The sequence below is a fragment of the Mus caroli genome, unplaced genomic scaffold, assembly GCF_978045245.1.
Source record: "Mus caroli unplaced genomic scaffold, Mus_caroli_1 scaffold_12, whole genome shotgun sequence".
NCBI lineage: Eukaryota > Metazoa > Chordata > Mammalia > Rodentia > Muridae > Mus > Mus caroli.
Genome location: NW_028227267.1, coordinates 35,553,498 through 35,580,418, shown reverse-complemented (window position 1 = coordinate 35,580,418; position 26,921 = coordinate 35,553,498). Strand labels below are relative to the sequence as shown.

The following is a 26,921-nucleotide window of genomic DNA, read 5'->3' as shown; positions in this document are numbered from 1 at the left end:
TTACTTATTATATTATATTAAATCATCCTCAAAATTAGTCAGGAGAATTCTAGTTAAATGACCTGCTGTGACATTTCTGAAATGCAGCACTCTGCACAACTCTGATTGAGAATCTATCCTGAAACAAAGCCATGCCCAAAATATAGTTAGCAAAACAATGTCAGCAGAGTGAGCACTGTAGGCTTCTATGTATGCCCATGGTTAAGCCAATAAGATAAGCCAGAATAGCCCAGGCAATAACTCGAAGCAGGAAAAATTATAAATGTTATACTAATTTTAAAAATAGTGTTATTGTTTAATGAATTGTTGATATAAATAAGAGACAATCTCCACCTGGTAGTGGACAGGAAATTAAAACTCTACTGGACATCAAACAACAGGAAGTATCAGGTTTATTGAGAGACGTAGGCCCAAAGAACCAAGTTAGAGAATGACTACACAAAATCAGATGTCCTTAACTGGCCTTACAAAATACCCACAAAGGTACTGATTGGCATAAGCATCCATAATCACACACACACACACACACACACACACACACACACACACACACACCCATAAAATCATAAGGGAGCAAAAAACAATGAAGAATCTGTCATGCTAGTGGAACAAAAATTTGGACAATGCAGAGCATATGTTTCAACTGAGAAACACATCTCTGGTATTCTTACTGGGGAAATAGAAAGATCTAGACAACATTCTTCTTGGTCAGAATGAGGAGCATATAGAGTGAAATTTTTTCATGAAGTCTCAAAACTCTCACACAAAGTGAGATTGTGAGAAGCCTTTCCTACATCCCTGCTCATCAAGCCAGCTCCAGACCACAAGGCCCAGGAACTCCAACTCCAACAGCACTCAAAGAAAATAGGACTGACAAGCTGCTACTCAGGCTCACTCAGTGTGAATCAAGATCTACAGGGGAAAGGGTAGGGGTGGGGGGCAAAAACTTCCAAAAGGCAACAATGAAATCCACTTATTTCTCAATCCCACTAAGCTCTCATCCTTCCAAACTACTTCCTACCTGAAATCTACATGCTCCCCACAAAACTTTTGAAGGCCTTTACATCTTCCTGCAAAGCACTCTACTATTCTAAAGAAGGGCTCCAACACAGCACCCTTCAAACTCAATGTCATATAGAGTTGTGATGTGTAATCAACTTATCTCCCCCAGTGAACTGCAGATTCTAGTAGAACAGAAAAATTTACTTCTCAAACTAACAGTTTCTTGATAAAGGCTACCTCCACAAAAAGCCTTGTAGATGATCCCATAAATAAACAGTTGGAGAAGACATAGGCAAGTGCCTGGTAAGTTGGTGGACTGTTACATTGGACTGTCTTTGTTTATAGTGAGCCATGAGGGCAATCTGCCTCTGATACACATCACCCTACCTGCTGCTGCTTGGTACTTGTGACAAAGATGTTCTTGCTGGCCTCATCACAGAACCTTTTTCTTCACCATAGGATGCTTCCTGTTCAGCCTGCCCCTCCAGCAGCTTCCTGTTCTCATTCAGCAACATCCTTACTCTTTCCTTCAATTAATTGCAGTCATTCAGGAGGTAACAGTGCCTGAAGCTGATCCACAAACAAAGAAACAAAAAATGGTCATTTCAAGCAAGCTTACATTTCTCTGCCACTCTTTTAAGAACTAGGATCCCTACAAGAGTCCTGATCCCTGGACAGCCTCAGACTAGAGTCCACACTATACCCATCAGTACCAAATAGAGGTAGGTCAAATACAGAGATCAGCCACATTTCACAAGACTCAGAGGACTTCAGAAAACCGTATCACCAATATTGTGGTTGTTTATATGTCTGTGTACCATAAAACAATCAGCAGGGAAAGGGCAAAAACACTCTGAAGGAGAAGAGAAGACCCAACATGTATAAACCAAATCGAGGTAGATCAAATGCAGAGATCAGCCACATGCCACAAGACTCAAAGGACTTCGGAAAACCATAACACCAACAGTTTTCCATATACATCACAGAAGAGGAAATGTTCCTCATGGTTGCTTATATGTCTGGGTACCAGAAAATAATCAGCAGGGAAAGGGCAAAAACACTCAGAGGGAGAAGAGAAGACCCAACAGGTATAAACTCTTTCCATTTTTGTCATGGATCCCAGAACTTTGAATCTGCTGTCAGAATCCTAAAGTTTCAGGGTTGCTTGATATTCCCAGCATGGTGGAAATGGTTTCTATGCAGAGGATCCTGAATTTAGAAGAATAAAGTTTGGAGTGTCTTGGACACTCGTCACACTGAAGAAAACTGAGTCCAAGAGGTACAAATCCAAGACCCTTGCCTCAAGGGAGGGCTCCTATTAAGGAACAGATAGTGGGGCTGGAGAGATGGCTCAGAGGTCAAGAGCACTGACTGCTCTCCTGGAGGTCCTGAGTTCAATTCCCAGCAACCACATGGTGGCTCACAACCATCCTTAATGTGATCTGACCTCCTCTTCTGGGGTGTCTGAAGACAGCTACAGTGTACTTACACATATAATAAATAATTTTTTTAAAAAAAAGAAACAGGTAGTATAGAACTAGAGCCCTTATTTTTGTTCAAAGTCCTAGAAGGCCACCAGCATTCCCTGCCTAGTGTTTCTCCTTACCTGTGTCAGGGACTCACCTGCAGGAATAGTTATCTTCTATGAGTTCCTTGTACTTCTCTATGATATCACTTATTGACTGGGTCATTTTTTCCATATCCAACATTGTCTTCTCATGTTGTGATTTAATGATGGTGAATTCAATGTTCATCCTGTGGAAGAGCATGGCCCAAAGAGCAAATATCCTCTGAACTAAGCAATCAAGTATCATGTGCAAAAAAGGCTGTATCTGGACTACCCAAGCCAATTGTATGCCACATCCTTGTTCCTTCAAAGAAGGTCCTATTAGTACTGAGTAAACTTATTATCTTGCCCAGAGAACAGCAGAGCCTGGGAACCAAATGAAGAGCAATGACCCTCAAGAGCACCTTGGGTGAGACTGAAGTACTATACTAGGTCTGTGAGAAGTTTCTAATAGACCTGTCAAGATATTGAATCCTTTATCCTCAGGCTGGTCCTCTTGTCTTAGAGCTGTGGTGGTTCCCACTATCTAGTGAAAGAAACAGAGAAGTTCTCTCTGGGTCAGCATCTTATATTTACATCAATCACCCCATGCAGTTGAGGTTCTTCTCAAAGCAACACCAAAATTCTGGCTGTTCAAAGCAAGGGTCAAAGTCCTACTCTTTGACTATCCTGGAGTCTAGTTTGAAAAACCCACTGTCATCACGTCTGCTAACATCTTGACAGATGAAGACCCACAGAAGCTCATCAATAATTGTATGAGGAAACAAACATGAAGAAACAGATCGGTCTCAACATATTGGACACCCCCACATCCCATGAAAGATTCTGAGTGAATGTTCTACATGGATGGGAACAACTCAATTAAATATGGAACCAGGTACACAGGGACTTCAGGAGATATTGCAGGTGAAAATATTTGGCCCCAAAATATATAGACCAAATCTATGGTGAAAGAAAAGACCTGTCATCACTTACCAGGAATGTCAATATGCTTTACTTAATAAATATGTGGATATTATGATCTATGGAGAAGGAGAGCTCATCACTGCTCATAGAAAGTACATTAAAAACAAAGAGGAATTCTTGGCTCTCCTGGAAACTCTTTGAATTCCTCCATGATACTCTTGGTTTCAAGGCAAAGCACATCAACTTAATGACCCCCTTGTGGTCACAAGTAATCAGGTCACTGAGTTGGCATGCCAAAAATTGTTTGAGATCAGTGTAAACTGTGCATGGTGGCACATGCCTTTAATCCCAGAAATTGAGAGGCATACGCAGGCAGATTTCTAAGTTCGAGGCCAGACTGGTCTACAGAGTGAGTTCCAGGACAGCCAGGCGATACAGAGAAATCTTGTCTCGAATAAACCAATCAAAAAGCAAACAAACAAAAAACAGTGGAATCTACTGACATTCAGTTGACATACTGTGACCCACTGCAGCCTGAGAATCCATTGTATAAACAAGGGGAAATAAGGGATGTAAAAATATCTAAAAGATAGCTGAAGCCAAAATTTGGTGGTGGACACCAGAGGGAATGATCACTCTGTCAGGAAATACTGGTAAGTTTCTGGAAACAAACCTTCAACAGACTACCTGACTGGCATACACACTACTTTCTAAGTTGCTCATAACAAGGTATGTATAACTGGACTTAACAGCATGGCTCAATTCCTCCAAGCAATATGTCATCTTAATAGTAAAATACATGTAAAGACAGATACTTCGGCCAGAAGTGAGAACATATGAGGGGCCAAACAATGGTCAAATGTGGGAAACTGACTGCACTGATGTGTGTTCTGGTGGGGGAGAGTAAGAGTCCATGCTGTTTTTGTTTTTTGTTTTTTTTAATGAAACCTTCTATGCGTTTATCCACTAGTCTGAAACTTCTAAAAGAGTAGCTGAGGAGCTCTTCAAGGTACTTGACCAATAATTATACCACACCCTTTGAATTGTGTCAAACTATAGCAGAGCATTCATAGCCAAAAGCTGTCAATAAACAGTGAATGATTTAGGAATAGATGGGAACCTTCATGGTATATGCAGACCTCAGAGTTCTGGTCTCATGAAAGTAAAGAAGAGCTCCTTAACGGAAACACTACAAATCTCTCAGAAGAGTTCAGGGACTGAGCCTCCTTCTTACTTTGGGCCTATTGTACCCAATACAGGGAGGAACTCATCCCTATACTATTCTATTGGAATGCCTGCCCCATAGGAAAGCCCTATTGGAGCTTTGTAGGCTCAGATATCATCAGCTAGTCAAAATATAACTATTTTTTTCATTAGCCATATTCTCCAGTTCTCCATAAAGGCTCTTCATTTGACTACCAGAGAGAGAGAGAGTATACTTCTGTCTACCCCACCATCTCCCCAGACACCTTTGGGCCTTGTTGTAGTGATATTCCATAACCGAAGGTGGTAGCCAAAGACAACACAATCAATGTGGAAAGGCTTTGCATGATATCTACACTCTTAAACCTGTGAGGTTAGGTGGCATTTTACCATGCACTCAGCACACCCAGGTCAAGAAGGCAGAAGGCACTGATGTCAATGCCAAAGAGAGCCCCTTCTGAAATTATGAATCCATTAAAATGGAGGTTTCACTGGACCCGAGGCCATTCATCCCCTATCCATCCAATTGAGTCTTAGGTATATCATGAATACAGGATCCTATTCCAACCCCCAACAGACTCAGGCCTGGAACTGGGAACTTACAAAGGTAGATACTGGAGAAGTGAGAGCTAATGGGACCAGGAAGCAGCCATTCAATGTCCCTCTTGGCCTTTGTTCAGAGATGCCTATTTTGTCTGGTTGTTTTGGAGATAGAGAGAATGTAAGATTTTAGCTCTGGAAGAAGGGACATAAAATTTACAATTTGATGTTGCCCCTGTAGTGACTTCTTCTATTGCCAAGTACATGGGAGTTTTCATTGCAAAGAAAAGGGGTTGTAAATCAGAGATTGTGTGAAATCACATGGATCAATATATTGAAACAGTGTCTCCTCCCAAGGCAGTTGCACTCTAAAACATATAATCCAACTTGTGTAAGAGTAAAGGTGCAAGAGTAGGTTTTTGGCCTCTGGGAAACAGAGACACCTGGATAAATCGACTGTTTGTTCCATGAATGGACCCCAGAAGTAGATTTATATTGGAGAAGACTCTCCCTCATAAAAGGATCCAAACAAAGATGAGCGACCCATTCCAATGCACTAACAAACTCTCCCCATTCAATGCACTGGACTTGTAGTGAAGCAGAGAGAAATCTCTAGCTTTGGAAGGAGAAGTTGCCAAGAGGTATCCCAAGGGGCAAAAGAGAAACTCCAGGAAAGGGCACCTCAGAAACTGGTCAAGATGGGGTAAGCTGGTAAGCCAGTAGGCCATGGAAGTTCCAGATGACATCATCAGTAGTCACTTCCCAGACAATCTCTTGTATCCAAGAGAACCCTAGAATCTTCTGTGATGTCACCAGTGTTGTGGTAACCAGAGCAGCTTGTGGGGTATTCCTTCAGATCCTCATGGGTTCCCAAGGAGGCATGTTGTCCATGCTCCTCAGGGTATTTCGGAGAGAGAATAGAATACACTCAGACACCAGAGTAAGGCAGAAAGAGTCCAGCCGCCCGTCAGTGTGGGAAAGGGCAAGAAACAACTGGTCATGGAGACGGCACAGTGAGTCCTGGGCAAGGTTCGGGGAGCTGCCTAGAGTATGTGGGCTTCAGCTGGTCCTTCCAGGAATAGGGATTATGATACTTCAGATTCTTCAATGGTAGAACCAGAGTCAAGAATATCTGATGATTAGTTTTACAGACAGCCTGGTATTCAAAAGCCTGCAGTTTCTTTGCTGAGAGATCTTAATTTCCTCCTGAATGGAAAATTATGCAGAGCAAGCTCTGTGAGAATAGAAAAGTGTTGTTCTAAGGATAGAGTGTTCATGTACTTCATCTTAATATAGTTTCCTCTAGGATACATGAGCATGTGATGCCAAGAACAAAGAGGGCTATTCCCCTGCCTATGAATCAAGGTCTCAGACACTTTGGTATGGAACACATATGATGTGGACTGATTCATAGTCTGGGGTTCCTGTAGTAGTGTATGAGCTCTCATCATGCATTTGAAGAAGACTAGAAAAATGTTGGCTAGTATGCTAAGAGGTACAGATTTGTTGTCAGATATGAGCTGACAATGCCATCCATTTATTCTTGCCTGGGGCAGCTTATGCATTTCAGGGCTAGGGCGATTACAATAGGAAGTCAGGCATATGTTTAGTGATGGTGGTTGTGAACAGGGACCTAGCTGAGGAGCCCAGCTTGAAGAAACCTATGATGCACTATCAGGGATTCTAGGTGTCTCTAGATTTTCCTCTTCCTCGGGCTTCTGTGTAGGACAAAGCATGGTTTCCCTTTCCCTGCCCTATTATCTCTACAAGGTTACTAGTGTTTTTTCTACCTACAGGGTCTGTTGGGGAGGCATCACCACAAACCCCCACCATCAATGAGCAGGAGAAGAGATGTGAGAGGTTGGAGAAGCTCAAAAGAGAGCTCCAGAACATAAAAAATGCCAGAGAAGAACTTCAGGGAATCTTGGCCAATTACACTAACAAGGATTTAAATGACAGGTAGTCTTTATGCCCAGTTTTCTGCTGACTATCTTGGGCCATCCCTGTTAAGCCCAGATTCCCTCATACCACAGGTGGCTACAACTCCAGGCTGTCTGCATATCCAAATTAATTTTGCTGATTGGACTGTCGACACAGAACTTCAAGTTCAGATAGGAGTGAGATGGGGTTACAGGCACTTTTCATTCCTCCAAAAGTAATTCAGAGGCTGTGGCATGAATCACAGTCTGGGGATGAAGGTAGTAATGTGTGAGCTCTCATCCTGCCATTTAAGAAGCTTACACAGGTGTTGGTTTGTGGGAGTTGCTAGGTAAAGTTTGTTTATAGCCAATCCTTTCCATAATTGACCAGGCTATAATTTGGATCCCATTGGTCCTGTCAACAGCTGGAGCGGGGTGTCCCACATATTGTCTCTCAGTATGACTGGATTGGCTGCAGTTCATCACTGCTTTTCTCAAATTTTGTTCATTATACTCTCAGATAAAGCCAAATCATTTTAATTATTTTGCATTCTGATTGTGTTGTGTGTCGTGTGTGTGTGTGTCTTGTGTCTTGCGTCTGTCTGTGTGTGAGTGTGTGTGTGTGTGTGTGTTTGTGTAAAAGAGATAGAGAGAGACAGAGAGAGATACTGACAGAGAGACAGAGACTGAGAGAGATACTGTTTGCATGTGAGCTTGTGTGTGCCTTTGTGGATGTGTGTGTTCCTGTGTGTATGTGTTCCTGTGTGTGTGTGTTCCTGTGAGTGCAGCTTAAGATCTAGAGAGTCTGTGTCATGTGATATATCATTGAGTTTTGCAAGACTCCATTTCCAGGCAATAACAGTGAGGAAGCCAGGGAGGTTCATTCTGAGTAGCAGAGGACTTGACCTCTGTGCTCACCGTGAATGCACATTGGAATCTCCTGGTGTGTTATAAAGGCTTTTCCCTGTAGATATGATTATGTCCTTTGGGAATTTTTGTAGCAATAGAACCAAGGATTGGGAATTCCTTGTCTAAAACCAGGAGGAGAATCATACAGATTTAACGTGGACCCAGGCCTGTGACACAGATTCCTGGAAAGTTCTGGGAGAGCTAGTCTATTCTTTCAAACCCCTTCAGGGAGCTGAAGCAGATCAGCACCCTGCCTTTTCTTCCCTGGGCTTAATGGCCCAAGCTGAAGAGCAATAATTTTAATAAGCACCAAGTGGAAAAGGTAATAAGGAGCTAGGTCCAGTGGCATATATGGGGTAGGGTAGTGCATGATTCAGCTTGAATTGAAATGATCCTTGTATCCTTAGTTCATGGGACAATTTGTTGCTTGGGCCATGCCCTCCCACAGGATCAACTTTGAGACATATATGCTTGAGATGCAACATGACCAGGTGATGACTGACCTGAAGAGAATGCCCCAGGACATCAGTGAGGCCTTGTCCAAGTGCAAGGAGTTGACTAAAGAAAATCAGTTCTACTGGTGAGTGACTAACAGGGTCATGACCCAAGAAATAGGCCCAGGATATGTCTGACAATCCTTGTCTTTGAACTAACATGGGGCTCAGGTTCTATACTCTTAGTCTCTAAACAGGAAGCCTGCCTCCTTCAAATGAGGCACTAAGATTTTAACATCTTAGAGTCATTTTGACCAAGTGTGAAGAGTCTGGGAGCCCCTCAAGTCACTGTCCTTTCCAACACAGTATCCTCAAGATTGAAAGGTTTCTACCATGATGGAGATATCAATCAACCTTGGACCTCTTGAGCTCTGAAAGTAGATTCATAGATGGGGTTTCCAGGAGAAACATAGAAAGATAGTGTGATGCTTGGGTCTCTTCACTCCTAGAGAATTTTTCCCTATACCTACAGGTGGTTTTTTAATACCACAGACTCATAAGCACATATAGACACCATGTTCTTTTCTGAGAGATACATGAGTCCCTGTTGGTGTCAGGGTTTTCAAAAGTATCTTGGGTCTTCTGGAAAGTGGCAGTCCTCTGGATTTGATCTCCCTTTATGGCCAATCTGGATACTTGTCTGGGGCTGTCTGGGGATCAGGGCCCATGAAGAAGGAATGGTGCTTGGAGGAATGGGAGGAAGATGGATGGATGCTGCCTGTAATCACCATGTTTTGTTTGTGTCTCAGTTTCAGGAACTGCCACCTCCTGATTGAATCTAAGCTCATCCAGCACAAAGTCAGGATGTTGAGGAGTGAGAACAGACAGCTGGTATGGGATCAGACTGCATTGGAAGAATGCAACATAGCAACAAAAATACTATGTAAAGAAGGCAGCCAGAAGATCAAAGACCACTATACTAAGCAGCAGCAGGTAGGATGAATGAAGCATCATGGGCAGAATGCCCTAATGTGTAATCATAAAGACAGTCAAGCCTGATGGTATTTATGGTATTAAAAAACCACCTGTAGGTATGTAACCATCCTGCACCTTATCCAGGCTCTCTCCTATGTCTCATCCAGTTTTACACTTCTGTGATCATTTCCAAGACTTTCTGTGGAGTTACCCTCTTTTGGAGAAATTGGATTTCTGCCATGCCCTCTCCTCCCCATCCCAGTTGGCCACCTCTAGCTTGCCACTCTAGGCAGAGGAGATCCTGGACCCCTGACAGAAACCCCTAGAGGCTCTATGGTATGGAGAGGTGACTCAGGATGCCATTTCCTGAATTATCTAGGAACCAGGCCCTCTGTTTTGCTCTATGGCAACTCATCCAGAGGGGTCTGGGCCTGTCCTCTCCTAGGACAGAAGGGCAGGTTCCAATTTTATTGTGTATGTGTACGTATGTATGGGTGTGCCTGTATGTCATGGCTTGGCTGAAAAGATGCAGTGTCCTTTCGATGTCTCCAAGATGAAGTACTAGTACAGGATGGCAGTATCTAAGGAGCCATACACATAGCAGGGCTATTGGTTTTTGGTTTTGCTTTTGTTTTTTCCTTCATGAGTATCCACTTTAGAGTTCAATGCTTACCCTTGGGAAGATTTGCATGAAGCACACTCTTGCTGATTACAGTTACTTTTCAGTGTGCATGGATTTCCTGTGAGATGGTTTCTCTGGGGATTCCCAGATATAGGGGTTCATAAGGAGAGCCAAGGAAGGAATCTTCACTCCAGAAATAATAAGAGCCTTCACTTCAAAGTTTGCTAGGCTCCTTAGAAGGCCTCTGTTCAATGTTAGATTCAGACACTGATACACACTTATTTTTCAATATAAACATTTAGACTATTGGAGAAATGTGGTGTTTTACTTTAACTCCAGCACAGTGTGTAGTTCACAATTCAGTGTCAAGCAATTTTTTACATTTGAGAAAAACATCCAGGCCCAGGTTCTCTCTGCCCCTTCTCCTATGGGGATATAGGAAAGATCTCAAATGAAAGGTCATACTAGATTATCCTGATGAGTAAAGCTGGTGTTTCTTGGATCGCTGACATGGCAAGATCTCACCAGGCTTTTTTCTCTTCCTCCCATAGGTCTGAAATATTCTGCAGAAGCTCAAACAGATCAGAGACCAGGTCAAGATCTTGCTCCGACATAACTGTTCACCAGGAGCACTGGATGTGCAAAGCAAATTAACCACCATTGCATCTAATCCTTGTAACCATGGCAATCTTGGGCTGCATTTTCTTCTTTTTTAGTTTGCTATGGGTAATGAGGCCTTTATTTTTTCTAGCCTCTCATCCAGCAAAACTGCCTGTTTGGAAGGCTTCAGAGAAGTACTGAGATACATCAAGATCTGCTGGGCATCCAGCAGGACTCTGACAATGCCAATTTTGGCAGGTCCTGTTGGGTCATCAAGATATAATTCATAGTGGTCAGTCAAGTGAATTTGAAAAACTTTGAGGTATCATCTGTAACATCTCTCATGTTAGCCTTGAAGGACTAGTCCATGAGCAGAACACCCACCCCAATGAGGCATGCCTATATTCATCTTCAACAGATTATTACCATCAGTGACTGCCTTTGCACTATTTCACCAAGGCCAGCAATAGGCTGTGGGTCTGTGCTGAACATCTGCAGCAAGAGAATGATGTTTAGCTTAATTATTTTGTTTGGTTTTTGGTTAGAGTTTTGATTTCTTTGGGTCTTTGGTTTTCCTGTGTTTTCATTTGAAGTTTCATTATATATTCATTATCTTTTTGTTAATGTAATTAATTTGCATTTTGCTAAGTCTATATCTTGTATAAACTGACTCCCCACGTTAAGAATTTATTGAATAAAATTAGTGTATTGTTATGGATAAAACATCATCTCTAATTATTTCTATTATAAGGATATTCTGCATTTATAGGTGGTTCATACATAGTCCTGTAACACTAGAAGTTTTAGGCAGGAATGGGACTCTTCAAGTATTATGTTGTTTAGGCTTCATAAGTAGTGCCCAGCCAGACGGATCTCCACATAAAATTGAGCTTTTGATGTGGATAATGTATCAAACTATGTGGATCCCGAGGTCAGGATGGAAAAACTATCCATGCTCTATCTCTATAGTAAAAAATTTAGCTACAGTCATAATGTACTCTCTTGGATGACCACGTCAGACAAACAAATTAGAAACACAACAGTATTTCTCTAATACATCTCAGGAAACAAAAATATTCACGTTGAGTAATTCAAATCTTCTGAATTATAAATGAAGTGATTGGGATTAAAATGACCTTCAAAGTTCATTTCATAATTGAATGTTTGATACCTACTTCATCGAACTGTTTTACAAAGGACTAGTAGATATTGACTTGCTGGAGGAGTTGTGACAATGGAGGTTGGTATTGAGGTTTCAAAAGCTCATGCCAATCCCTGCCTCTGTCTTTGTCCCTGTCTTTGTCACTATCTCTCCGTCTCTATTGATCTCACTATGTTTCTCTCTCTTTTTCTCTATATCTCAGTCTATAATGTCTCTGTCTCTGCCTAAGTCTTTCTGTTTGTCTGTCAATCTGTATCTATCTATCTCTTTCCTCTGCCTCCTCTATATGTATCAGATGCAAGTTCATCTACTCCTCTATTTTTATGATGCCTGTATGCATGCCTGCCTGCCTACCTCCACGTTCCCCAACTTGACAATCCTGGATCACACTTTTATATTGTAGGTCAACCCCAATTGAATATTTTCTTTATACGTTATCCTGGTCAAGATGTGTCCTAGCAATAAAACAGTGAATAAGAAAGCAAAAGAAACTCTTAATCAATGCAAAGATCAGGTACAAGATGGGAGAGGATCCTTACTAAGTGTACATATGACAGAGAGTTCATTTCTAGACAATCGGATGGTGTTTAAAACCAAACACCAGGAAACCTGCCTGTTAAATATTAAAACATTATAAATTTAAACATTTCAAAATGTTCTATGGCTGTACATGGTAGTGCACACCTGTAATCCCAGCAGTCAGAAGGCAGAGGCAAGAAGAACTGCATGAGCCTCTGGACAGTCTAGTCTATGTACTAGATTCTGGGACAGCAGGGGTAACTAGAGAGTCCCAGTCTCAAACATACTCCCTTCTGATGTTCTGTCGAACTGAACAGAATCTTCAAGAAAGAGAAAGAAATGGATCATAGATATGTATTTACATATTTAATATCCTTCCTCATAGGAAAATGCAAATTAAAATAGTTTTAACCTTGTATCTTACTGCAGTCAGAATGGCTATTACCAATAGACTAAGGACCACAACTGTTGGCATGAGTGTGGGGTAAGAGAACATATATTCACCTGTACAGTCATTATGAAAAACAGGAGAAATGTTCTGGAAAACATTACTAGAGATAGATCTTCTATGTGAACCAGCTGTACTATTTGTGGTGGTGTGAATGAGAAGAACCCTTATAGGCTCATAGATTTGAATACTTGGTTAACAGGGTATAGCACTATTTGATCAAATTTGGAGCTGTGGCCTTATGTGGGGGTGGGCTTTAAAGTTTCAAAAGTCCAGCTCAGGGCCAGTATCCCTGCTTCCTGCAGATCCAGATCCAGAACTCTCAGCTACTTCTCCAACACCATGTCTGCCTGTGCATGATTCTGTCAAGACAAAAATGTACTAAAATTCTGAAATGGTAAGCAGACCCCCATTTACATGCTCTCCTTAAAAGGACCTATCATGGTCCTGTTGTCCCTTTCTAGCAAGTGAACACAGACTCAGACACTATTCCAGGGCATATAGCCAAAGGCATTATCCTAAGACAGAGACCTGGGTGTGCTCATGTTCCTTACTGATTTATTCACAATAGGCAGGACATCAAAACAACCCAGACGTAAATATAACTGATGCAAGGATAATGAATATATGGTTCATATACACAATGGTAATGAACTGTGACAATATAAATGAAATTTACAGGTTAATGGATGGAGACATGAATAATCTTTCTGAGTGATATAACCCAGACCCAAAAAGACAAATACCACATGATGTGTGTTATGTGGATGGTAACTTTGAATGTCTAGAGATGTGTATTTAAACTGCAGTATCCATAGAAAGTAATGCACTAGTGTTGGGTTATAGGAGGATATTGAAAGAAAATAATAGAACACATAATTTGTGAAGGAGAAAAAAGGAAAACAGTAGGACAGAGTGAGGTAAGTATCTTGGGAGATTGCAGAGGAGTGTGGTGGCTTGAATATGCTTGATCATGGGAGTGGTACCTTTAGGAGTTGTGGCCTTGTTAGAAACAGTGTGTCAGTGTGGAGGGTGGGCTTTGAGACCCTCCTACTAAACACCAGTTAGACAGTCTTCTTGGTGCCTTAGGAATAAGATATAGAGCTCTTAGCTTCTTCTCCAAAGTAATGTCTGTCTAGATGCTGCCATGCTTCCTGCCTTGAAATCAATGGACTGAGCCTCTGAACCTATAAGCCAGTCCCAATGAAAAGTGGCCTTGGTCCTGGTGTCTCCTCACATCAATAAAACTCAAAGACCTGGGACAGAGGACCACCATGTCAGGAATTTGGTAAGGTTGAGTGGGTTGGAAGTCCCAGACCCACAGTAGATGGCAAAAGTGTCACCTGCTTCCTACCAGGCCTCTTTCATGGGACCAAAATCTCTACATAGGTACATGGCCTGTGGTCATTTAGAACAGAATAAGGTTCCCCATACTAATGAGGTACCTAGAAGATGGTAGGGTTTAGTCAATAAGCTTCCCTTCCTGGACATTGCTTCCTCAGAAGGTACTTACCTTCTAGTCTAACCTCAAGACGTGTTATGCTTTCATTTCCATGAAAAACAATCAATAAACAGTTTAGAACCAAGGACTGTCTCTCTCATCAAACCAACTGTGGGTTATATGGAGAAAAAGCCTTTGCCTACAGAGCCATGCCATCTAAGTCTCCAACAGAAGGACCCTCAATACTCCTGGACTAGCCACTTCTGAGCTAACCCAGAATTCCCCATTCCCTGTTTTCAGGGCTAGTTCTCAGCCTGCTGGCCTCCTACATGCTCAGCTCCTCTGTGACTTCTAGCAGTACCTGCATGTCCAAGATTCTGAGAAGCCCTTGGCCTGGTCTCCTTGCAGGCCAGCAGGCTCTAACCTGCTATAAACTCCCTGCAACCCAGCACTGTCTGGATGTCCAGGATTTCCTGGGTCCCTGACCCCAGACTCCTTAACATAGGCCCATGGAATTCAGAACCTCCATTCTCTACTCTTGCCTGTGGTTTTCATTATCAAATGGACTCCAAGGTGTCAGGGAACCCCAGCTTCCACCTCCCATGCCCAAGGCTACATTCTTCAACCACCTAAGTAGTGTAATTGCATTTCAATCCAGGTCAATACAAGACAGTGGGCTTAGGATACATACAATCTACCATGACTTCATTTGGTCTGCCCAGTGGGTTTCCCACACCTGTGCTGCAGACCAGAAAGCAAAACAACACTAAGACAAGGAAGTAGTATGGAGGTGGGATAACTGACTGCAGACTTTTGAAAGGCCACCTGTAAGCCTACAATTTAAGAAGCTTTATAATACACAAACCCATATAAAGGAGGTTTAAATGAAAATACCCTATTATGCTCTGACAATTCCTCCCCTGAACATAATATACTACCCAATGAAAAGCCCAGGGCCGGGTTTGCCTTATCTTGTTTGGAGTTGCTCATCACTGAGTCTCATACACACTACCCAATCATTAAAGACTGCGTCCATTGCTCTTCCTTCCTTTCTGGAAGTCAATGGTCAGACCACATTGCTGAAGAAGATGGTATCTGGCACAGCCATCAATTCAGGCATCTATCTCATTATTTTCTGTGTGTTGAGAACATATCTATTACTCTTTAGCAGTTACTTGGAGATATTTGGCCCATTGCAACCCACCAAATGTCTATAGAACATGTCTATAATCCCTTGGTAGCTGAGATTGCAAATCCCAGTCCATCATCACCCTCCTAAAATCTGGCAATTGATATTCTAATTTCAGCTTCTCTAAGTGGGCTAAACTGGAGAGGGAGCCCAGGGCCTCAGGCACACCATGCAGCAAACACTACAGGACAATACACTACACTTAACCACAGCACACCGCACCACACCACACTACAGTATACTACACTAGATAACCCCAGTCCTCCTTTTTCTCTGAGATCAACTTTGGCTGTCCACTGTGGGAACATGTCTACTTTATATATCTGCAATGGATATAGGAAAATATGTTTTAACCAAGATCACTTCGGTGTTTGTCTAGCAAGTTTGTTGGCAATGTTAAAGATTTTCAATTGGCATGCAACTTTATCCTTTGTGAAGATTCAATATAAGAACACAATGTACAACTATCAAATCATTTATCATTTCTTTTCATTGGGAGCTTTCAACTCCCATTTTCATTTTGACCTAATGTTTTCTTGTTGGTTGGTATTGTGGTAGAAGCTGTTCCACATTCTTTAATTTTCTTCTCCTAGGTATAATGACCATTACCATACAACCCTGAAAATATTCATCTCATCAGATACCTTTAAAGGGGCTAAATACTCTTTTGCAAAGAAATTATGGATTATGGAGAATCTGGGGGTTGGGTTGTAAAATACTTTCACAAAATAGACAGAATATAAAAGCTCGTAACTAGTTTCTGGTTTATTTAAAAGGATCAGCTTACCTGTAGTATAGAAATGATTTTCTTAAACAAGGACTTGCTGTAACCAAGTCTGTGAGGATTAGCTTTAATTGTCAGTTGGAAACAACCTGGAGTCAATCTCAGAGCAGAATCTCAACAAGGGATTTTTCCATGGGTGGCCTGTGGTCATATCTTTAGGGTTGGTTCTCTTAGTCAAATTAAATGATATCAAAAACCACAGCCCACTCTCAGAGGCAATATTCCCTAGGCAGGGAGGAGGCCCTGAAATGCATAAAGGTGGAGAATTGAACTGAACACAAGTAAGCACTCAAGCGAGCTAGTGAGCATATCTGTGTTCATTTGTCTCTGCATTGGAATGTCAGTGTGATGTGACCAGTACTCTCAAGCACCAGCTGTTATGACTTCCTGCAATGCTGGGCAGTCACATGAAAATGGAAGCTAAACAGTTTCTCTCCTAAGATGCTTTTTCTGAAGTGTCTCTTCATTTGTCCACCCTGTCAGATCTTCTCATTTGGAGACTTGAAACTATTTTTACTTTAATTCTCCATCAAATATAATAAGTTTCTGGGAACTGAACTTTCCCTTCTACAATGTTAAGTACTAGAATTAATTTCTTCATTCTTATTGTAATTTGACATCTGTTATCTAACAATCCCCATCTCCTTCCTTCTACTCAGGTCTCTACAAGAACTATCTCATCTACTCTATTTCTATAGAAGAGGTAATCCCTTGGTAGCTGAGATTGCAACTCCCAGTCCACCATCACCCTCATAAAATCTGGCAACTGATGTTCTATCTTCAGCTTCTCTAAGTGGGCTAAACTGGAGAGGGAGCCCAGGGCCTCATGTATACCAAGCAGCAAACACTACACGAGTGTACACTACACTTCACCACAACACACCGCCCCTTACCACACTACAGTATACTACACTAGAGAACCCCAGTCCTCCTGATTCTCTGAGGTCAACTTTCTTTCTTAGCCCTTTCTCAGCCTTCCTGCATGGATTATCTGCCCAAACAAGGTGAATGTAATAAAACAAAGGGAACATTTTCTACTTTCATAATTCACATTGAAATTTGCTGTGAACTCTCTGCAGGGTTCATAACCACCAGGAACACCTGGCCTCCCTTCTCCCCATTGCCACTTACTGGGTTCTCTCTCCATTTTTTCTGTTCTCTTTTCTAATCTGAGGGTACAGCCTTGGATACTCAGATTTTGGGTACTTTGTCCTTTCCTTCAGACCTCTGTATTTGCTGTGTCTCCCCTTAGGACTCTGTGTATCAGGCTGAGTACTTAGTAGAGCTGTTTCTAACTCTGCATCAGCAGATACCCACAAGAGCTTCTGGCCCTCAGATAGGTGGTTCTTCAAAGCTTTAGATAAGAAGTGTGACTCTGAACAACACCCTGACTCCTGCAGACAGATGGCTGCTGAACAAACTCCATGACTAGTTGTCCCAGGAGGGTTTTGGGACTCCTCCAAATCTGGCTGCACTGCAGCTTCCCTTACAATTCAATGTGGATGTCTTACAGGTTAAGAGGATCAGTCAAGTACCAACAAGGTAGCCACATGGATGCATCCAGAAAGGCATGATGCAGGAGAAGCTGAAAGTCCTACATGTTCATGTGAAGGCTGCTAATAGAACAGTAATGTCCAGGCAGCTAGGGTGAGGGTCTTGACCACACACTATACTCTAACATGGCCACACCTTCTTATATTGCCACTCAGTGGACTGAGCATATAAAAACCATAAAAAATATTGATGCAAAAATACACAATAACTTCTTGGAAACTGAATCTAATAGCACATGCAAATGATCATTCACCATGATCCAATAGTCATCATGCATAGGATGTAAGAATGATTCAATGTTTTGGAATTCATCAAAGTAATATACTATGTAATAAATTTAAGAAATTTTTACTTGATCATCTCATTAGATGCTGTATCACCCCACGAATGCAGGAATGACTCATTATGGACATCCATCAATGTAATCCACTATATAAAATATCTTAAAATATATTGGATAATCTCATCAGATGCTGAAAAATTGTTTGACAATATACAATACAACTTCAAGATAAATGCATTGGAAGAATCAGAAAGTCACCGTCTATATCTGAATATAATAAGAGCAACATAGAGCAATCCAGTTGCCAACATAAAAATATATGGAGAAAATTTTGAAGCAATCCCATTAAAATCAGAGACAAGGAAAGACTTCCCCCTCTTCCCCTATGTATTCAACATAGTCCTTGACATTTTAGCCATAGCAATCAGGCAAAAAAGGCAGATCAAAGTGTTGCAAATTGGAAGGGAAGAATTCAAGACACTACAATTTGAGGAGTATGGGATATTACACATAAATGAGCCCCAAAATATCCAGGAGAGAACTCCTACAGCTGATAAATAACTTCAGCAATGTCAATGGATATAAAATTAACTCAAACAATGCAGGAACTTTCCACTACTCAAAGGATAATTAGGCTGAGGAAGAAATTTTTAAAAACTACATACTTCACAATAGTCACAAACAATATCCTGGTGTGATTCTAACAAAGCAAGGGAAAGATCTGAATGACAAGAACATTAAGTCTCTGAACAAAGAAATCAAAGAAGACTGTAGAAGATGGAAAGATCTCCCATGGTCATTGATGAGCAGGATTAATATAGTAAAAAATGTCCATCTCGCCAAAACAATCTACAGATTCAATGCAATCCCCATCACAATTCCAACTCATTTCTTCACAGAGATAGAACAAGCAATTCTCAAATTTATCTGGAATAACATAAACCCCAGTATAGCAAAAACTATTCTTAACAATAAAAGAATGGCTGGGGAAATCACCATCCCTGATGTCAAAATATACCACAGGGCAATAGTGATGAAAATGGCATGGTACTGGTATAGAGAGACAAGTAGACCGATGGAATAGAATTGAAGACCTAGAAATGGACCTACACTCATATGATACTTGATGTTTGTCAAAGGAGCCAACACCATCCAGTGGATAAAAGACAGCATTTTCAACAATTGGTGTTTGTTCAACTGGCAGTCTTCATATAGAAGAATGCAAATTGATCTATTCTTATCTCCTTGTACAATGCTCAATTCCAAGTCACTCAAGGACCTCCACATAAAACAAGATACACTGAATCTAATACAAGAGAGAGCAGTAAAGAACTTCGAACACATTGGCACAGGGGAAATGTTCCTGTACAGGACACCAATGGCTCCTGCTGTAAGACAAAAAACATTGTCAAATGGTACCCCATAAAATTCAAAAGCTTTGTAAGTCAAAGGATGCTGTCAAAAGGACAAAATTGCACACACATATTGGGAAGACATCTGCACCAACCCTATGTCTGATAGAGGGCTAGTATCCTGCTGCAGACCCTCTGGGTCCCGTGCCTGTGTGAAATGGTTCTCTAGAGTAGGTGGGCAAAGCTTAGGATGGAGTGACAAACAGTCATACACAGGAGAGGTTGTGCAGAATCTGAATGTAATTTTCTGGTCGAACTTAGACTAATTATATTACAGCGAATATCATAAATTGTAAAACATAGCAGATAGGGTACATAGAAGTTTTCCAGGTGCAAGAGGAGTGACTATAAAAAGAATTTATAGTAACCAGATAAATGTTTACATTAGAGATAAGCATCCCTCCAGATGTAAGAGGAGTGACTTCAAAAGGATGATGTTTACATTAGAGATTAGCATCTGCTTTGGATCAGCCCTGTGCCAGGCAAGAGTTTCACACTTTACTGTTAATTGGGCTGGGGGGGGGGTATTAACTCTTGCCTGGCCTCAGGAATAAAGTAGTGTCAAGGACCTTGGAATTCTTAGGTCTTTTTAATTCTTATCTACGTCTGGAGAATTCCCATTTATCAGTATAGTATATTAACTTGCTGTTGGCATGGAATGTAGTCTGTAAAAAGAATTTCTATCTCAGTGAGAATTCCAATCTCTTTCTGCAGATAACTGAGCTAATGGCTAGTGTTTTATTGTTTTATTGCAGTGCTTAATTAGTTACTGAATAGTTTAAGCTCCTTGCTGCTATCTGGGAACTTAGAACACTGGGAAAGGCTTTAGCTATGTTAGAATTCAATCTTAAAAGTCATTACATTAAGGTAATACTAAATAGAGCACACGTGAATCCATACACTAGGCTAATTCGGGGATGGAAGATTGATTTTATGGTTTATAAAGATTTAGGGGAGAAAGTGCCAGACTCCAGGAAGAGAGTTTCCTTGAAACTCATTGCTTCATAGGTCAGCTTCCCAGGTTTCGCTATGTCAAACTGACTCAACCAAAGTACGTGGCAATATCCAAAATATATAAAGAACTCAAGAACTTACACTCCAGAGATCCTAATAACCCTATTAAAGAATGGGGTACAGAGCTAAACAGAAAATTCTCAACTGAGGAATCTTGAATGGCTGAGATGTACTTAAAGAAATGTTCAACATCTTTAGTCATCAGGGAAATGCAAATCCAAATGAACCTAAGATTCCACTTCACAGCACTCAGATGGGCCAAGAAAAAAACTCAGCTGACAAGTGATTCTGTCAAAAATGTGAAGAAAGAAGAACATTCCTCCATTCATGCTGGGACTGCAGGTTGGAAAAACCACTTTGGAGATCAATCTGGCAATTCCTGAGAAAGTTAGAAATAGTTCTACCTCAAATACAGTTATACCACCATGGTGCATATACCCAAAAGATTCTCCAATATATTAATAGAACACATGCACCACTATGTTCATAGCAACCATATTTAAAATGACCAGACACTGAAAACAACCCAGATGTCCCTCAACAGAGGAATGGATACAGAAAATATGGTACATTGTACAGAAGTACTACTCAGCTTTAAAAACATTACTTCATGAAATTCAAAGGCCAATGTTTGGAAGTTGAAATATCATCCTCAGTGTGATATCCTAGTCACAAAAGGACACACATGGTATGTAGTTATTGATAAGTGGAAATTGTTCAAAAAATGCATGGAATGCCCACGATACAACTAACAGACTATGGGAAACCGAAGAAGAAGGAAGATCACACCAAAGTGTGAATGCTACAGTTCTACTCAGAAGGGGGAAGAAAAGAATGTTTGGAAGTAGGAGGAGAGAAGGATCTGGGAGGGAGAGAAGAGTAGGAGGTAAAGGAGGTTCTGGTTCGGACATGGGAGGAGATGGGGAAGAAGTACAGAGGGAAAGTCATTTGAAATGAGGTCTGTAGCCATTGGGGAGGGGGAACTGTGTGTAGCGACTATAAAGTCTCAGATGCCAGGGACCCAAGAGATTCCCAGAACCCAACATGAAGGACATTAGCCTAAATACCAAACAAAGAAGAAGTAGGAACTGTACAGACCATATTTATTGGATAAGCATGGCAATCTTTGAAGGGTGGGGCCACCCAACCATCTCAAAAGTATTAATCCAGAAATCCTTCTCTCAAAAGGAAATGAAGGGATAAAGAGAGGAGCAGAGCTTGAAGGAAAGGCCATCCAGAGACTGCCCCATCTTGGGATCCATTCCATCTGGAGACACCAAACCAAGTCACTATTGTTGATGTCAAGAAATCTGATGCTGTCAGGAGCCTGGTATATTCTCATTCTCTCTCTCTCTCTCTCTCTCTCTCTCTCTCTCTCTCTCTCTCTCTCTCTCTCTCTCTCTCTCTTTCTCCTTTTTTTCCCACAGGTGGAGGAACATTTTTGTTGCTTTTCCCTAAACACAGTATAACAACGATAGATAACATTCATATCAAGTTAGGATTATGGGTAATCAGAAGGTGATTCAGTATATCAGTATACAGCAATGGTTCTCAACCTTCCTAATGCTGCAAATCCTTTATGTACTTATTCAGGTTTTGGTGATACTCCCTCCGCCATTCCATAAAATTATTCAATGCTACTTCATAACTGCAACTTTTGGTAGTTGGAGTCTCTTGAAATGCTATGCACGCAGCCAAACATGAGACCGAGCGAGGGAACACAGATTGTAAAGTTAGGACAAGGACTGAAGGAAGAGAAGGGGCTTGCAACCCCATAAGCAGAACAACAAAATCAATGAAACAGAGCCCCACAAAACTCACATGCACAAAACCACCAAGCACATAGTACATGAGGGGATATCCAGAGTTCCAGCTGGATACGTAACAGAGAAATGCCTAATCTGGCATCAATGGGAGGGCATGCCCTTGGTCCTGTACAGGCATGATGATCCAGGGTTGGGCAATGCCAGGGCACTGAGGCAGGAGTGTGGGGAGGAGGGGGTATAGGAGCACCCTCATAAATAGAGGCAATGCTAGAAGTGGAGGGGATGGGGTTTTTGGAGGGGGAACTGAGAAGGAGGATAAAATTTGGACTGGAAATACATAACAAAATCAATAAAGAAAAAGTAAAAATAAAGTTATAAAAATCACAAATGTGGCAACCCTAGAAAAGGACAACCTACAAAAGAGATCAGGATCTACAGATGCAAGTCTCACCAACAGAATATAGAAAAGAGAATTGCAGGCAAAGGAAATACCATAGATGATATTACAAAGTCACTCAAAGAAAATACAAAGAGTAAAAAACTCCTAACTCAAAACATCTAGCAAATGCAGTACACAATAAAAAGAACAAAACTAAGAATAACAGAAAAAGAAGTAGTTGAGGGTTAACAGTTCACAGACCCAGAAAACATCTTCAACAATATCATTTTTAAAAGTCCTTAACCTAAAGCTGAGATGGCCTTAAATTTACAAGAAACGTACAACACACCAAATCGATTGGATCAATACAGAAAATCATTCTGTCACATATTAGACAAAAGTATAAATGTGCAGTATAAAGAAAGAAAATATTACAAGCTATAAGGGAAAAAACTCAAGTAACATACAAAGGAAGACCTATGGGAATTACATCAGACTTGTCACCAGAAATGAAAATATCTAGAAGATCTTGGAAAAATGTCTTGCAGAGACTCTAAGAGAACACAAAAGCCAGCCCTGGCTACTATACCCAGAAAACTCTTTATGACCATAGTTGGAGAAATTAAGATATTCTGCCACAAAAACAAATTCAAACAGTATCTTTCCACTAATCCAACACTACAGAGGATACTAGAAGCAAAATTCCAACAGAATGAGTGTGATTATACCCAAGAAAACACAACAAATGAATAATGTCACAAGAGCCCCAAAGAAAAGGAAAATCATGTTGTCTCCATTCCCTGCCATATTATCTCAACCTACATGGTCTGTTGGAAAAGCATCACCCCAACCCTCCACCACCAATAAGCAGGAGCATAGAATGAGGAGGATGGAGAATCACAAAAGGTTTCTCCAGAAGATCAAAAATGAGAGAGACGAACTCCAGGGAATCCTAGCCAATTACACTAACAAGGCCTTGAACAACAGGTAGTCATTATGCCCAGTTCTTTGCTGACTGTCTTGGGCCCTCTCTGTTAACCTCAGATTCCCTCATATCACAGGAGGCTAAAACACCAGGCTGTCCACACATCCAAATTCATTTTGCTGAATGGATTTTCGACACAGAACTTCAAGTTCAGATAGGAGTGAAATGGGACTCAGGCAGTTTGATTTCTCCAAAGGTAAATCAGAGCCTGTGGTATGAATTACAGTCTAGGCATAAGGGTTGAAGTGTGTGAGCCTTAATCATGCATTGTAAGAATCCTATGCAGGTATACGTTTTGGGGAGATGCAAAGTACACTGTGTTCATGGCCAATCATGTTTGCAGTTAAGCTGGAAGTAATTTGGGTTCAACTGGTCCTGTCAACAGCTGGAGGGGCCTGGTCCCACATATTGTCTCTCAGTATAACTGGATTGGCCATAGTTCATCACTGCTTTTATCAAATTTTATTCACTATACTCTCAGGTAATGTGTGTTCATTTGGCATTCTGAATGTGTTTGATTATGGGGGAGGGAGTGTGTGTGTGTGTGTGTGTGTGTGTGTGTGTGTGTGTGTGTGTGTGTATGTTCCACTTAAGATCTGAAGACACAGGGAGCCTCACTTTGAGCAGCACAGCATATGAGCTCTGTGATCACTTTAGGTGCACACTGGAAATGTAGTCTCCTGTAGATACTGATTATGTCCTTTGGGAATTTATGTAGCAACAGAAGCAAGGATTGACAATTCCTTGTCTACAAACAGATGTGTCATCGCAGACCTAAATCTTGGCTCACACTGAAAGAGCCTGAGCAGGTACTTGTCAGGACTGTTTTCTGTCAGTGTTGCTAGAGTTCTTTCCTAGAGCTTATATTCTGGAGCTCACTGGATCAACCAGGATGTGAGAAAAGCTTCTCTCAGGCTGAGTGTTGGTGTGAGAGATGTGAGGCTTCAAGAATGAAATTTCACTAACACTCTCAACCTAGTCTAAAAATTGTGCCCCCTAAGAAATGTTAGTGCCCAAGGGATGGATAGCAGAGACCAGCGTCTCACATTAAACATAAGCCTTCCATAGTCCTCATTCAACTGTTTCTCTACCATCCATTGTTATCTCCTCATAGTTTTCTACTCACTTATGATTTTTAGACAGAGAAAGCGACATATATCTATATCTATCTATCTATCTATCTATCTATCTATCTATCTATCTATCTATCTAGACTATGTGTTTGTGTGTGGTATCTATCTATCTATCTATCTATCTATCTATCTATCTATCTATCTATAGAGAGAGTATGTGTTTGTGTGTGGCATAAGCATGTCTGTACCAATACATATATTGGTGGGTGTGTTGAAAGTCCAGTTATTTATGTAAGATTTTGTTCAGTTTTTCTTTTTTTGTTTTATTGATTGATTAATTGATTGATTGATTGATTGATTGGGACAGCATCGTTTTGTTTGTTTTTTATTCAGTCTTTCTGTAACATATTCCCTAGAAACCAGGTCTGTCACTGAACCTGAGACTTCCTATTTTGTTTAAGCTGTCTGACCAGCATCTTTGAATTTTCTGTCACCTCCCAGGCAGAAATCTTTGTATGGTTTGGTCTCAATTAATTGTTATGAGGTTCAATTGCTCATAGCTAGGAAGATCATGGTGCTATTTTCTATAATTTTATACAAACATTTTAGTGTTTTGGGGTTTTTTATTTGTTTGTTTTTGTAAGTGCCAATTCATTAACAAAGAGGAAGACAATGCCGTTTGCTTCAGGTGTCAGACACACAACTTGGCTCACTGTGCCTTCTCATGAGTTTTATCTCATCATGAAGGAAACTTCAGAAAGAAGTAGTAGGGAGGGGGTAGACTAGTGGTGGTCTTACCCAAGAAATCTGGGCTACATGTTACCCACAGTTGAATTTTTCAACAATTAATGTCTTACTAATCCAAGAGAAGCCATGTTGCCAACACTTAAAAGTGAATGAAAACATAGATAGTCCAGCCCACCTTTTCCGAATCTTACCATGTGACCTCAGATTCCCCTTCCCAGTCCTTCCCTCATTCATTACAACTTCCAGATCCTGAGTTTGGATGCCCACCCATGTGAGAAAAAACCGCAAAGCAGGCATGGTACCCTTGGAATATGAGTATGATATGGGGCACAAAAGGGGTGCTCAAAAACAGCTAGCTGAAGACATGAACAAAACGGGGCTCCAAGGATCTCGATGTTCCGATTGAAAGAACACTTAGGAACCTAAAACAACAGCCTATCATTCTAAGATGGGAGTGTGGGGCTCTTGGAGGTCAAGGGGCAGGAGTCCAGGCACCCCCGAGTCACAAAGATGGTTCCCTGACATTGGGCAAAAGCATTGGTGTTGGTTGAGGGACCACAGAAGCCAACTTACCTGGATTATCATGGCTCTCCATCCACTGGACCTCAGACTCCAGTGGCCCTGGGATCAAGCTTCTTCGTGAAGCTCCACTTCTGTGTCTGTCTTCTGCTGCAGGGCCTTCACAAAGCACTCTTTCTCTTGCCTGCCTCGTGGATCCTGGCAAGAATCACAGGAGATACTCAGACCCTGGGGTCAGGAGGTCAGGAAACCAGGCCAGATGTGACCTTCGTGGCCGCTTCCAATCCAGACACACGCTCTTGTCCCCCTCCCAGTTGGTCACTGCTAGCTTTCCTTTCTAGGCAGAGGAGTTCCTGGACCCCTGACAGCAACCTCTTCCAGCTCTATGGTATGGAGAGGTGAATCAGGATGTCACTTCCGGAATTATCTAGGAACCAGGTCCTCTGGTCTTCTCTATGGCAGCTATCTCAGAGCAGAGCTCCTCGGGCCCAATACACTCCTAGGACAGAAGGACAGTCTCCAGTTTTATTGTTTTCTAATTAAAGTCTTTAGTAATAAAAAGTTAAACATGTAAGCATTTTAAAAATAAAACTTAGACTCCTTTGCCTCATTGCACTAAGATAAACCCCTGGAATCTAATGAGTGTCTTACTGGCTTCACCAAGTGGATTCATGGAATCCTATACTGCATCCCTTTGCTGACTTTATTTTGCTGAGTGTATCATAGACATGACTTTGCTTCTGTACAGATTCCCCCTCATTGTTTTGCAGAGTGCTGCATTTCAGAAAAATCAAGGCATGTTAAGTCACTAACCTCTTTTTGGCTGACATTACTAACATGTGTGTGTGTGTGTGTGTGTGTGTGTGTGTGTGTGTGTGTGTGTGTGTGTGCGCACGCGCACATGCGCGCGCGCGTGCGTACTCGCGGGCACATGCACAACTTTGTTTTTAAATTGGGTATTTTCTTTAC

The 26,921-nt window shown here is 41.4% G+C and overlaps 1 long non-coding RNA gene across 1 annotated transcript; it reads right to left on the bottom strand.

Moving 5' to 3' along the window:
• Positions 1–1,394: 1,394 nt before the first annotated feature.
• On the bottom strand, positions 1,395–26,167 carry LOC147001714 (uncharacterized). Its single transcript, XR_015044617.1, has 3 exons — positions 26,007–26,167; positions 2,626–2,757; positions 1,395–1,572 (listed from the first exon to the last, which is right to left on the bottom strand). It is a non-coding gene; the product is annotated as an uncharacterized LOC147001714 (long non-coding RNA).
• Between the last annotated feature and the right edge of the window lie 754 nt (positions 26,168–26,921).